Genomic DNA, 12,938 nt, shown 5'->3' with positions numbered 1-12,938 from the left:
GATCTGTTCTAAAACACAACATCAATGGAAGACTTTCCACTTATTTCAAAATTGGTTTTGGATCAGGTCCTTAAAAGGGAGGACAGAACAAGCACAGCATGGTATCAGTATGTGAGGTACAAATATTATTGCAAGTATCCACTTAAAAGCAATACTGATTCTGAGTCATTTGAGTTTTCCAGGTACTGAATTAGTAAGTGGGTTAAGATAAGACTTCTGTCGCTATCTAAGATTTATTAACTGTTAACTCCTCATCCTAGAAATGTAACTGAGGCCTTAAAAACTCTGATTAAGTGTTTATATACTAGATGGCTACCAAGCAGCTTCTCAAAACACGTGAAGAATCATTTTGATATGCCAAAAGATTTCAAGCACTGGAATGACAGTCACCTTGCTTTCCAGAAAAATAAGAGGGGAGCTAAAGCACCACAGTGTACTTTATCCATGTAGGTACCTCCTTTGCATCTATGGCAGGGGAGTAGGGAGGTTGCTTTTTCATGTTGGGGGTTTTGTTTTTTTATTATTAAAGTTGAAAAAACAGTTCATAAAATAAAAGTTCCTCTTCATCTCTGGACTGGAAACTTGCCTAAGACCCTTACCTCACACACCAAGCAAAATGGGCCACCAGCTCAATAAGCTAAGGTGTCAGTCTGCATAGAACTAGAGCTCTTGGGAATGTAACACAATATATATGGATAGAACAAAGTAAGACATTCATAAAGAGTACTGAACACTGACTTAGAAATGGAGCCTCTACTCCTGCCCAAAGATCAGAAGCTTCCCTTATGCTTGGATATTCCTAAAACAACTCTAGATCAAACACAGGTCATAGCTGACAAGTTGCTACATGCAGTGAGTAAGAAATTCTCATTGAAAAGCTTCAGGATTAACACATGAGTTTTGCTGCAGAGAACATCCACGACCTACAAAGAATCCACATCAAGTTAAAATGGACAAATACAGAAAGCTCTCCAGAGTCCTGAGAGCATCAGCCATTTCTGCATTTTCCTCTTCCATCCTCATCCAGTCTCTAAAACAAGGAAAACCCAATTGATCACAAACATCTCTAGCTAAGCTTATAGTAGTTTTGTACAAATAGTATTTCAGCATTAAGCTGCTAAGCCATCTCCAAGTCATGGCAGCCTTGATACACAGCTGCTGGCTATGTCACAAACATTTCATTCTCCTCTTAGGTAGGACACCAGCTGTCTTTCACTGGGACTTTAAGAGGAGATCACAGTGCAACAGATACACAAGGAAACATACGCATGTGCTGCTACCACAGGATCGAGCAGGTCCACAAGAAACTGCAAAGCCCTACTTCAGGAAAAAAGAAGCTGGTACTGGCTTCTGAAATGGACAAGAAATATTTCTGTTCCAGGTCTATGGATGTCACTCCAAGGATCTTCTCTATGAATGGAAAAGAAATCCAAGATTCCTGGCCTGTTTCTGTACACTAACAATCAAAGGGAATTACCCAGTTTATATTACCAGAGGATTTAGCCTTCTAGATTCAAAGATGTAGAAATACATGGATGTGCTCAGAAATATCAAGGATAGGCTATTTTATACCAAATCAACAAAGCTGCAGCACTGCAGCAAAAATGCAAGGAGAAACCAATGAAACCAAATTGCCAGGGAGTAGACTAGATGGGGCAGAAGTATACTGCAGACAAGGGTTAGTCAGAACAGCCAGGCAAAGCCATGCTCTTGCTAAGGGAGCCAAGTGATCTGTAACGACCAGGAAAAGTTCAATGCTTTGGTTTTAATGACTCATGGAGCAGTGCAGCACCTCCTACCAACATGCTGCAGCATTCATACCCCGAAGGAAGTGTGTCAGCTACTGAGTCATGCAGCTCTGAAGGACTGGCTCCTGCCAACCTAAATACAAACTATGCCCTGCCCTGTTCAGTCCTGACATTACTGTAGCCCAAGGTTAAGCTCATCTCCCAAGAGCTTTCTAAAATAAAAACCTTTCTGGTTATAAACGAAACGCGATTTCCAAACCCGGGCTACAGGGACCACGTTTGAAAGCCCAGCAACTTTCCTGCACACACATTCAACCTTCTGACATCAAGAGCCAGCAACAACCTGCTGAAGGGACTAAAAGCAAAGCTGATTGGCCCTTCGGAGCAAGCTTTAATATACAAACGAGACTTGTGTTTTTACACTACTGATCTACGTTTGCAAATCACTGGCGGTAATTTAGACCAGCCCATAGAAAGGAAGAGCTATAAAGCCAGTTATATTGTTATGCAATAGAAAGCACAGCTGCACTGAACACCAATCCACAAAAAGAGGAGCAAACAAAAGCCATGAAGTTCCATGCAGGCAAAGCTAATACATTTCAACTAACAAAAGGTGACTTTTAATTAACTTGTTCACATTGAGTGCAGACATAATTAAATCACAGAAACCACCACATTAGCGTAATCAGTTTAGAAGAACCCACAAACAGAGACAAAGGAAAAAAAAAACCACTTCATTCAAATTGCTTTCATTCTTTCTTTTTCACATGTGCTCATGCTTCTTTTTAAAGGAAAGAAGATCCTAACTCCATTTCAGTTTAATCAAATCCTTGAAAGGCTACCACAACTTCTGACCCAATCTTCAGATATTTTCTCAGATCACTGTTGTTATATTTATGCAATTACTCAGGAATCTCACCTTTCACTTCTCCCAGGTATGTCTCCTATCCATTTGGCTGTTCAGCTAGGCAATAAAGACTAACAATATCACCTGAATGCATAACAAGGGCTCAACATGTCAAATAAGCAAGCAAACCAAATAACAAACTAGCTCTGCCTAGTTTTGTTACAGCCAGGATAATGGTGTGCAAGTTAATTTTTGGAAGGATGCAATTCATGATTTGAGATCTTCAGGGCTTTATAACAGGTGCTTTCCCAATCACTTGAAAAGTTAACGTATTTATTAAGATCAGCTTATCTTTATCAAATCAGGACAGATCTGCACAGCGTGAATTGCAGTGCCAGCCCAGCAAAAACTCATGGTTTGATTAGTGAATTTACAGCAAAGAGTTCCTATCAGGTCAAAGTACAACAGAACACTTTCAATGGGACAGTTCATATCATTAAGTATTTGCTGGAGTGCTTCACAAAACTGACCCCAAATACCTTGATCATACCCTTCAGAAAAATAAACTTTGTATCAGGAGGAGCTCATGCAAGGAAAAGTGCATCCATTGATGGTGTCCTCCTCAAGGTCTACCCAAACACCAGCTACAGGTGCTCACAGCACCTCTAAGAGCAGCCAGAAAAGCTCGGCACATCCCTGCATGGATGGGTGACAGGACACAACAGGAAGGAGGTACTTTCCATTTACAGCAATAGAATTACTTTGGATTGCTAGACTAGCATTTGCAAGCTTGTAATAGCCCTTAATGAACTCCACACAACAGCACATATGACATAGATGTGACACCACCACATCCTTCCTGCACCCACATCTTTCAGCCCTCAAGTTCTCCTGCCATCTGTAATATGCAGCTGCACTGGTTCTTATTATCCTCACTGCATGGCCTTCTCCCAGCAACCAAAGGTCTGTCCTGGGGATAGGTTTTGCAGCAGCAGAAAGTTCTACATTTCAACTACAGATATACTTTTTAAATAGATAATGGCCCATACAAATTTCACAGTCAAGTGGATTTTATACACGTACATTCATATGTAAAATGAAGCTACGACAAAAGTCATGCAGCTTCCACTATTTGTTTTTCTTTAAAGATAAGCAAAGCAAACAAGTATGCAAAAATATTATTGTTTATAACCTACTTTCAATTAAATGTTTCTATGTCAGATCTTTTCTCCCTAATACAATTCCATTTTTAAAAAAAGCTAAATAGAGTTCTGTAGGTTTCTGAAGAATAAGGTTCTTCTCCCCATGCATGTTTTACTTCCTCAGCTCACGTTATTTCACAAACATGTACCAGCCAGTGTTTATCAAATCCCGAACGTCACGTCAAGTAGAAACATTCTGTGCTTGCTGAGCGCAAAGCTGTAGTTACCTGCAAAGCATTATTATCATTTGTACTCCTCTGGTGGGGGGGAAGCAGACATACCATCATGGATTTCACTTCCAGCAGAGGGCAAGTGCAAGCAGGAAACCCGAACAGGACAAGCAAACTTTCTACAGAATCCAAAATATAGGAAGCATGCTATCTGCCTTAAGAATTAATCGCACACACATATACCTAAGGCTGTTTTACCCCAAGCCTGTCCCGCACTCCTTTAGCATCAAGTGGCATGGCACGTGCCATCATCAGCGAACACGACCAAGGCAGCCATTTGATGTCCCCTTCGCATGCTGACCTCAGCTCTCTCCACGCTGCAGTTACGTTCCCCACCGCGGTGCCCCCTGTTACTAAGCCTGCAGTGGCATCTACTGGTCAGAGCCCAGCGAGGCAGGTGGTGCTTTCCTCAGCTTGAGAAGTTTTTCTGTATGACAGAAGAGCATGAATTGTACAGGATTCTTTCACGGTTTTCCTTATTTATCCTTGCTGCTGTTAAGTTGCTTTGGAGATTTTTTTTGAAGTACAGATAAGCAACCAAGTGCAGTGTCACAATAATTCACATGAACATATTTTGATGCTTATCCAAAGTGACTTTAATTCCTAAAAGCCTCCATTAGAACAGAAAAAGTCACCGGCTCACCCTCAGTTCTTCCATCCTCCACAGAGGAGACAATTCCAAGCATATTCAGCCCTGAGCAGCAAATTTGGCAGAAATTTAAAAAGAAAAAAAAACAACTCATCGAAATTCTTTAGTCATCAAGTAGTCAGTCCCTGCTCCCCCCAAGTCAAAGGTTTAACAGTTTGTTTCTGGCTTGTCAGAGTGCATGCATTTTTATATGGCCACAGAAATACAGACACCTAGCTTTTCCACCGACAAATTACTTTGACTCTTATAGCAACCTTTCTGCTGGGAAGCATGGCTGTAGTATGACTCTCCACTGTTCTCCTTGCTTTCTACAAACCTCAGTTCCCTAGGCAAGGCACACATACAGTGCTGCACCACAACCAGTACTCACTTGATCCAATCACACTTTCTCATGTTGAGCACAGAATATTAGTGGAGATATGGCACCAACCTCCTACCAAAGAGCCCCCCCATATTTAAAATACGTACACCATATGAATGCTCCAACCCATACAACACAACGCTGTAAGGCACGTATTTAGAAGAAAAGTTAATTTAGAGTTGAGCTCCAATCAGTGTGAAAAACCTTCCTGGACTTTCTACGAAAGGGGGAGAAAAAAGCCAGTTCAACAAACTGAGTCAAGTTCTGTGGATCTGCAAGACGGGGGAAGAGTCAGCACACAGCTGTTTTCCCACTGACTGTTGCCGACAAGGAGAGAAACTCCACATGAATGTACCACCCCAACCAACCCACAGCTAGCGTGTATCCCACTAGCAGTACAACAGGGGTCAGTGCTGTTTAGTGTCCAGGTTAGCAGGGCAGCTGAGGCCAACAGGGCCAATCATTTTCAGCAGCTGAACTGGGACATTTGGACCTCCCTTAGCATTTACCTATAACAAACTGCAATATTTGCATTTCTTCAGGTACTAAGAACGATCAGCACGAGAGAGAGAGGATGAGATTTGGCTACAGGCAATATGAAAAGCAGAACTCGGGCTGGAACGAGTGATGAAATGAGACTGTGTACAAGCATGACTGGTGCACGTGTCCAAGAGAGCAGTTCACCATCACAGAGTTTCTTTTCAATCAGTACCCGCTCTACCTGCAGAGAGAAACTGAATAAGGGCCAAGTTTTAAGAATGTGGTTACACACTGTACCATAGCTCTCTGTTTGGAAATTCAATTATCCAACACTCACTTGATCTTACAAAGAAATCAGTTTTCTTCTGTCACCTGGAATAAAAATAATAACTGGTCCAACCCCAAGCACAAGCACAGGCAAGAAAGTAAACTTTGGGTTAGGGCCAGAAAACAGAAGAGATGCAAGTAACCCAGCCATCATGACAATCTCTGCTTTAGTCATCTTCAAAGGTGATTCCCTTTGAAAGAAATATTGAAAGCAGCAAGGTTTGAAAGGTTTGAAAACTTTGCCAGTTTTTAAGAGAGCCATACCCCCAGTGAGATATTTTCTTAATCAGTTTTTAAATAAGCAATACACTTCTTGCTCTTTAGTTTTAAACATGCTTGAATTATCTTTTCAAATTTTCTCTACTGCTCTTTAAGTCTAGCTTGCTCTCCCAGATGAAGCTCTGAGAAACATGAATTAACACAAGGGTAACAGTGAAATCAATGAGTTGGTAATTCAGACAGACTGGGAGGATGGGGTTATATATATTATACATATGTATCTTCCTCCTCAGGTGAAAGAAGCCATGGTATGAATTTCAAAGAGTTTTAACTAAAACATGTTTTCAAGGGTCAATCATAACCTGTATGTTGCTCAGCCCTCTGCAAAATCCCAATGCTTATTTAGATGCCAGAATACAGAAAAGTAAATCTTAATTAAACCTCCTATTTTTGAAGTCCGGGTTTAGTATTAAAAAAAAAAGTTGCACATTTAGATGGGAAAACCAAGTCAAGCAACATGGTATTCACAATGCCTTCATCAGGAATTATTTGCCCAAGTTGCACAGCTCCCTTTCACAGAAGCACTATTCCATGCCAAGTAGTATGGCCCAGGGAGAAGTCTCGTGACTTGAAATCCTCCAGTGACGGCCTGTGAGCCTAAGCCAGCCAAGTGAGCGCATCTCTGTGGCCCCAAGAAGAGGCTGAGTTGGTACAGTTTTACTCTCTCCAGAGACTTGGCCAGGCAATAAACAGGAGCAGCTCACAGGACAGGAGCTCCTTGGCATCTTATCACGAGACTCTGGTGCCTGAGCCAGCAGTGCTCCCACAAGCATGACCTGAAGCCGAAGCTCTATGAGACCTCCCACACTGCAGCCAGGAAACACACGTACAACCCTGCCTCTACCACCTGTGGCTCAGAAACCTGATTTACAGCTGAACCACTCCGCATCCTCCAGGCATTTTTTTCTTTGTACAAATGAAGCAAGGACAACTGAGGTCCCCATGTTGCAGCTCCGGTCTCCTTGAGGCAAAAGACAGTCTTTACTCAATCTGGATAGACATATAAAGTTCAATTTCATTCTGATCTTGTAAGTACAGCTGTAATATTTAGTGTTTAGAAAGAATGAAGAATGATTCAAGGTAGTATTAATATGAGCAATTTTAAAATAAAGGTCAAACAAAGGTAAGCCTATTTATCTTAAAAGCCTTCATCCAAACAGCCCTAATGCAGCTCCTAATAATATCTCAGAATGTCACTCCAACTGAGCAACAGTATCCTAAAGAAAACAGTTATAACAAAACTATGCAACCAAACAATTATTTTGAACCCAGTCTTTCATGTTTTCACTTTGGTAGGAGCAGTACCAACTCCTGTGTTTGCCTTCGGAACGGTTTCTTCACCTGCTCCTAGAGCTAAGAGTAGAACAGCAGACACGAGACAGGACATTGACAACACAGTCCAGCAGCACACCACAGGATGATACAGCATGGTTTTGCTTACCCTAGGATCTCAAAATAATTTTTAGACATTAATGAACACTATAATCAAAAACTGCAGGATGGAAGGAAGTTATCTGTTTGGTAAGCCATAGCCTCCAAACCAGCACATGAAAACCAATCCCACACACAGCTCTGTAGGATACAGCCCATTTTTACTGCAAATAGCCATGTTACTGAACGGCCATTACAAACAAAAGGCCTTGAAGTATTAGTTTTGTATACAAGTACTAAAGACTGTAGCCTATCAGCTAAAGCTCTGAACTTGACATCAGCATTTTAGCTTTAGTTCTATTCTCTAAAAGCCATATAATTTAGTACAGACTTGTAGCTGTTAAAAGCTGATATGAAACCTACAAGAAACACAACACAGTTGGAATGCAGACTAAGTCCTCTGGCCAACATCTCATACAACGCTCTATCCCATAACCTATAGTATCTATGTACACATAGTCAGGCACAGTAACTTTTAACTTTAACAACTCTACAGTAGTTCTCCAGACTCTAAGGATGGAGAAGGAGGTATTTGTTTTCATTAACCACGCAGATAAGTATTTTAAAGGCAAAACTGTGAAAAATCAATCCACATTTACTAGGCACCATTTCTTCACAGCCCTGACTTCATTAAGGCACAAAAAAGGCAACACCAAGAATTTCTGGAAGCCTGACAACACCTAGCACATTTGAAAACCAGGCCATCTATAATTGGCAGGGGGTGCTGAGAGGCAAGGGAGTGTGAGGTAAAAGACTGAATGGTTGGCTTAAAGGATTAGCTCATTTTCAGTCACCAAAAAGTCCTACATGTGACTAAAGCTTTGTAAATCTTCACAGCTTCAGCTAAAAGCAGTATGACACAGGTCTGACTCATTAAATCAGCTGCCTGGGGAAAACATGCATTGTTATGGTCCACTTCAGACTTTGTCATCCTTGATCTGTTCTGCGTAACAACTGCCCCCGCTCACCCCTCACTGTTCCTTATATTCAAGGATATTCTAATAGCACTGTTCAATGACTCAGCTTTTGTGCTAGACATGCCAGTGCTCTATCACCATCTGCTTTTCAAGCATCAGACAGTCAGAGAGAGTCAACTCTAAACCCATCAGAAACACCTGTGCCCAGGGGGTAGCAAGCTTGATTCATTATGGATCATGGCTGTCTGCTCTGCACCCTAGGAAACCCAAGTCACATCAACTTCAGGTCCCAGTTCAGATCTGCAATAGAAGCTTGAACTCTTCTAAACAGAGAACAAGACAAGCAATTTATATATATATATATATTTTTTTCCTCCTCCTTTTTAAACTCAGCATAGCAAGCATCCATAGCAATCTTACCTTCAAGACTTCATGAAGACCAAAGGTGCCAGATACCTACAAGGCCATCTGTCAGTATTTTACAGAAGTCTTATGCAACTTTTACCTCAAAGGCTACATTCAGCATTCATCTCCTGCCTTCCAAACTCAGGGAACTCTCTCATGACTTGAGAAAAGCTGAAGTGAGTAAGCATCTAAGAAGAAGTGAGGAAAATCCACGCTTGCAATGAGTTGACAATTTCCCACACCCTGCCCCCTGTGGTTCTCCGGATCCACATTTGACTCAGCCTGACACAACTCTGTTGGGAAAGTTTGTTTACAGAGAGGAAGGAAGTATTTGATCCGTGGCATCACTGCAGTCTAAACTTTTCTTGACCAAAGCAGGTGCAGTGAGCATGTCAATGAGAAAGAGATGCTATTTTCCCTTCACCTGCAAGTCATGCTTCTGCTATTCACGACTTTCTCCTGCCATGTATTCACTTGGTACTCGTCCACATACCTACCAGTAACAAACCGCAGCATTAGCTCTGATCACTCACTCACAGCACTGCACATTCATGCTAACATATTAACATCAACCTCAAACAGCTAACATAGCTTAGACTACATTACAATTATAGTCACAGTGGGGAAAAAAAACTGACTTTCTTACAGCTAACAGAAGCTCTGCCTTTGTTAGCTTCAATTGCACAAAGTCGCACTACTGAAGTTGATCACAGGTCACTAGCACTGACTGGAGAACAGATCCCACACCAGCTGTATGCAAACACTGCCACCACACACACAGCCTACTACACAAAGCTTCATGTAGTTACAGAGATTCACAAGAGGAACAACACAGAAAAATAACTGAGCTCCGAGTACTTTTGGAAGCATCAGGCAACATGCTGGCTCACCTACCTCCACAACAACCAATTCTTTTGTATCCTTAGGCACTTAAAGGGAGGATGCAATAATGATTTAAAGTACGGCTGGCTGGAACGTAACATGAATTTGAAGACCACATGCATCCATGAACTGAAGTGGCCCAAACAGTGTTTGAAGCTTGATACTGAGCAAGTTTTCTTCCCATAATTAAGATAAAAGCATGATGAATATACAGAGACCCACCAAGAGAAAAGGTTATTCCGTGCCTTGTGCTTGATAAGGGGAGCATAAACACAAGAAATAACGATTCCAGGAGACTAAAGAGCAAGTCTTATGTCTGCTTGGTGGTAACTTAAAACATTGGCCTAATAAAAGTAAAAAGGATCTGTAAAAAGTGTACCAAAAGAAATACATTTAGAAAAGCTATAATATACATTTTTCTGTTTTTCTCACGTTATCTTCCCATGCTTTCAAAATACACATTTATCCACTAAGAGACTTTACTACAGACATGAATAGATCCTAAAGGAAGAGAGTTCAAACTTGGAACTAAGTGAGCTGACACTAAATCAACAGGTGAAGATACAGGCACTGCCTCTAGTAAGCCCCATTATTGACTGCTGGGGATTTTAGCATGTAAACTGATAAAGAAGGTAGAGGATGCAAACTGAGGCTTCCTATGATTTTCTATAAGAACTACAGTAGAGAACAGCTGTTGCTCAATTACAGTCTTCCCCATTCACTATTCTGGAAGGACAAATCACACTTCTCCAAAACTGATTTCCTCAGCCTCCTGTGAGATAGCTGAAAATGAGCACTCTGCCCCCAAAACATACTTTAACTCTGCAACTTTTCAGAAGTAAAGCATCACTGCCTTTTGTAGTGCAGGTATTGCTCAATACTGACTGAAAAAAAAAGAAAGAAAAAAAAAAACACCTTTTTTCCTGATACCTGCATCTTGTAAAACTTCATATTAGACTCAAGAACTTACCCAGACTTCATTGTCTTCTGGCTTTTTCCAGATCTCTTCTTCATCCAGCTTCCCCAGTGTACAGTAAATGCATTTTCTTTTTAAAATGATCTGGTGGATGGGTTACAGAATTATCTCCAGCAATCTTACAGCAGTACAGGAAGAACATGCCTCATAGCACCTTGCACAGCAGAACATTGATATCAGCCTCTACATTCTCTTCCCTCAGCTCAGTTATTCACAAGGAACTGAAAAACAAACAAACAAAATAAATAGCACTTGAACTTAGGAGACATCAAGACTCATACCGGCTTGGAGATTAAATTCAGTGTTCATTAATACTCTGGGCTTAGCAGTCACCATTGTTTATGTCTCATTAATTTTAGCTGAGGCTTTTTTGTTTGTTTGTTTTGCCTTCTTTAATCAAGGGCTTGCAGTTTTACTGCCCAAGAGAAAAACTTTGTGGGTTTTTGTTTTTTTTTTTTTTTTAAAACAACATATTTCTTCCAAGCCAAGCAGTCACAACCCAGCACCTTACAAATTTCTTTAGATCTCTGCATCTTATCTCTTTGTAGTCACCATTGGTGACACCACACCTTCAATGTTGCATTCAGGGCTGAGCCCCTCATTACAGAGGCTGAGGCCCTAGAGCAAGTCCAGAGAAGGGCAATGAAGCTACAAAGGGTCTGCAGCAGAAGTCTTATGGGGAGCAACCACCAAGGGAACCAGGATGGTTCAGTCTAACTACTGAAAATAACTTAGCCCTGAGTTTCAAATCTCTCAAAGACATTTTCTGTGAAAAGTTATTTGCTCAACTGTATACATATCCATACTCAAAAAACAAATAGATAACTTACCCAACTGCACTGTGAAGATCTAACAGCCAGCCAACTGCTGAATTAAGCCACTCCCAAGAAGCAACAGGAGTGCAAGGAAGAAGAAAGCGAAGTAGCCCCTTCAGTGCCACAATCACCTAAGGCACCACCACCAGTGTCACTCACACAGAGATTGAAAACCTAAAGCCCAGCTCAACAGCTGCTACTTGGATTAATAAGCAGGAGCCAGGAGGGCTCAGGTGAGGCTGGTTAGGGCAATTAAAGGTCCATCAGTGCTTCCAAGTGACTGAGTCTAGAAAGGCATTTGTTTTCAAGTTGTTGAGTTAAAGGGTGTTTGATGTTTACATGTTTCTGGTGTGCCTGCAATCTAAAAAGATCAGTGTTGCCTGAGCAGTTCAGTGGCTGAATCTGTGGCAGCAATAAAGGGACCAAAGGTCGTGTGATTTTATCTGTGGTTCAGTTACTTCACATCTGCTTTTTCTAATGAGAGTAACTGTTTGCTCCCAATGAAGTTTCAGAGATGCACCCCTTCTACCTCTCCAGCCTCTGGGGACTCATTTTCCAGTATAAGAGTTCAATAAGAAAGAACGTTTTCCTTGATTTTCTCTGTTTTCCTCTGTCGATTTTTCTTCCTTGTTCTGTTGTACCCAGTCACTACACACGCTACGCAGGTCAAACGTTTGAAGGGAGAAAGGTTTTCTGTGGGAATTTGCCTTTTAGAGAAGCACTTATCCACTTCCAGTCAATCAAACTCACTTTACTCATCATAATGCATCCCTACACTGCAAATACATGTTTCTACTCTCTGGCATTTTACCCTCAAAACTGAACTCTCCAATGACCACTGGTGTCCAGCTCCTCAACAGCATCCTGAAAGCAGTAACTCTGTATTTCCCCACGCATACAGGCCCCGGGTTTGGCCCTGGGGACGTTGGGCTGTCCCACCTCCCAGCTCCACACCCGACATCCAGCTCACACAGGAAGCCTTCCAGGACAAAAGGAAAGCCTTTATCTGCAGTCACTTCAAAGCAGCTTTTATCTGCGTAGCTACGTTCGCAAACAGCAACTGGATATGGAGTCATAGCTTTTTAAAAGTTACTCTGACGTTAAATATTAACTTCTACATCATATTTATGGTTTCTCCGCAGCAGCCTTCACTTCCTAATGGTGAGATAGGGAGCATTCCCGACATGGCTTCCAGCTCCGCGCTCACGAGGGCGGCTCTCAACTTCTCCGCGGCAGCCTTCCTCACGGCCCAGCCACCGCGGCCGCAACAGCCAACCTCCCCCGGACACCGACAGTACAATAAGCAGAGCCAGGTTCCGTCCCTGGCTGTCACTCGGACTTGTGGGTGCTCCGTATTTTGAAGAGCAAAGAGTTAACGTGGGCACGTCG

The 12,938-nt window shown here is 41.8% G+C and overlaps 1 protein-coding gene across 11 annotated transcripts in view; it reads right to left on the bottom strand.

The window, feature by feature from the left end:
- BMP2 (bone morphogenetic protein 2) overlaps positions 1-12,938 on the bottom strand; it is a 237,078-nt gene that overhangs the window by 180,012 nt on the left and 44,128 nt on the right. For 10 of the 11 annotated variants that reach the window (XM_042814420.1, XM_042814411.1, XM_042814442.1 and 7 more), the window contains one exon: positions 10,729-10,955. The gene's annotated coding sequence lies outside the window, so the exon portion shown is untranslated. Of the gene's footprint in view, positions 1-10,728; positions 10,956-11,564; positions 12,932-12,938 lie in introns of those variants that run through there. The other variant, XM_042814501.1, reaches the window with a different exon arrangement.

The sequence above is a fragment of the Centrocercus urophasianus genome, unplaced genomic scaffold (genome assembly GCF_019232065.1).
Source record: "Centrocercus urophasianus isolate 14NV4802_14NV808 unplaced genomic scaffold, USGS_Curo_1.0 seq_10, whole genome shotgun sequence".
Taxonomy (NCBI): domain Eukaryota; kingdom Metazoa; phylum Chordata; class Aves; order Galliformes; family Phasianidae; genus Centrocercus; species Centrocercus urophasianus.
This window is presented reverse-complemented; position numbering and strand designations above follow the sequence as displayed.